At 47.5% G+C, this 1,746-nt stretch overlaps 1 pseudogene; it reads right to left on the bottom strand.

Annotated features, from left to right (window-relative positions):
• Window positions 1–355: 355 nt before the first annotated feature.
• LOC128060000 (olfactory receptor 5B2-like) lies at window positions 356–1,446 on the bottom strand (annotated as a pseudogene).
• Window positions 1,447–1,746: the final 300 nt, after the last annotated feature.

The following is a 1,746-nucleotide window of genomic DNA, read 5'->3' on the forward strand; positions in this document are numbered from 1 at the left end:
ACCCCCCCAGCATCAGAGTCTTTTCCAATGAGTCAACTCTTTGCCTGAGCTCGCCAAAGTACTGGAGTTTCAGCTTTAGCATCATTCCTTCCAAAGAACACCCTGGGCTGTTCTCCTTCAGAATGGCCTGGTTGGATCTCCTTGCAGTCCAAGGGACTCTCAAAGAGTTTTCTCCAACACCACAGTTCAAAAGCATCAATTTTTCTGCGCTCAGCCTTCTCAGCCTAGTCCATTCCTCAACTAAAGAGAGAAACAATATGTCACAAAATCTATATCCTACCATCCCAAATGGCCATTGTTGTTTGAGTCACTGCATGGGGCAGATTCAAAAGGGGTAAAAGAGCTCTAGTAGCTTCTACATCAAGAGAAACTCTAGAGGAACTTTCGCCTTCTCAGCAGCTTTGTTAAATGCACTCTTGACTTCTCTGTTCCTCAGGCTGTAGACCACGAGGTTCAGCACGGGGATGAGCATCGTATAGAACACAGATGTGATTTTGTCTGTGTCCATGGAGTGGCTGGAGCTGGGCTGTACGTACATGACGATGACGGTCCCATAAAATATGGAGACAGTAGTGAGGTGAGAAGCGCAGGTAGACAGAGCCTTCTGGTATCCCACTTGTGAGTGCATCTTCAAAATTGTCCTAAGTATGAACAGGTAGGAAATCAAGATTACAAAAAGTGCAAACAAGACATTGAAGCTTGAGACAAGAACAAGAATCATTTCACTGATGCGTTTCTCAGAGCAAGAGAGAGTCATGCCTGCTGGAACATCACAGAAAAAGTGATGGACTACCTTGGACCCACAGAAAGAGAGACTGAACGTGTCTCCAGTGTCGACAGAGGCATTCAGAACACTACACGCGTAAGAGCCGATGACGAGACAAGCACACCTCTTTGTTGTCATGGAGGTGGTGTAATCGGAGAAGGCGATGGCACCCCACTCCAGTACTCTTGCCTGGAAAATGCCATGGGTGGAGGAGCCTGGTGGGCTGCAGCCCATAGGGTCGCGAAGAGTCGGACACGACTGAGCGACTTAGCAGTAGCAGCAGCAGCAGGTGGTGTGACGCAGGGCCTTGCACACTGCTGCGTGGCCGTCACAGGCCATTGAGGCTAAGAGATAACTTTCCGCAGTTAAAGACTGTGGAAAGGACATCTGAGCGGCACATGCATGGTGGGAGACGCCTCTGTCTGCTTTCGGGAGCCCAGCCGTCACTTTTGGAGTGACAGTGGAGGAGTAACAAAAGTCCACCAGAGGTAGGTTACAGAGGAAAAATACACTGGTGTGTGGAGGCTAGAATCCAGCAGGATCCACATGATCACCCCCAGGTTCCCAATCAGAGTGGTGAGGTAGATGAAGGTGAAGATGGTGAAGAGAGGAACCTGCAGCTGTGGGTCATCTGTGAGTCCAAGCAGGATGAAATCGGTTACCTCTGTGCTGTTCTTCATGGATTTAAGAATCACAAGATGCTCTTGTAATGAAAATAAGGGAGAGAGTAATGCAGAAGGAAGAGCTGCACAGAAATTGCAACGCACAAGCATTATATTATTATAATAGAATTCCCAGAGAAGATTCTTCATGGACACCTTTCCAACATGTAAATTTCCTGTATGAAAAATCTGAGTTACAGGAAGGGACAATGAGCTTGGAAGCTTATATGCCTGGAATGGATTGATCTCTAAATCCGGTTTTTGAGTCTTTCAAGAGGTGGGGCTACTGGTAAAGAACCTGCCTACCAGTGCAGAAGA

This window comes from Budorcas taxicolor, chromosome 15 (assembly GCF_023091745.1).
Source record: "Budorcas taxicolor isolate Tak-1 chromosome 15, Takin1.1, whole genome shotgun sequence".
In the NCBI taxonomy this organism is placed as follows: Eukaryota; Metazoa; Chordata; class Mammalia; order Artiodactyla; family Bovidae; genus Budorcas; species Budorcas taxicolor.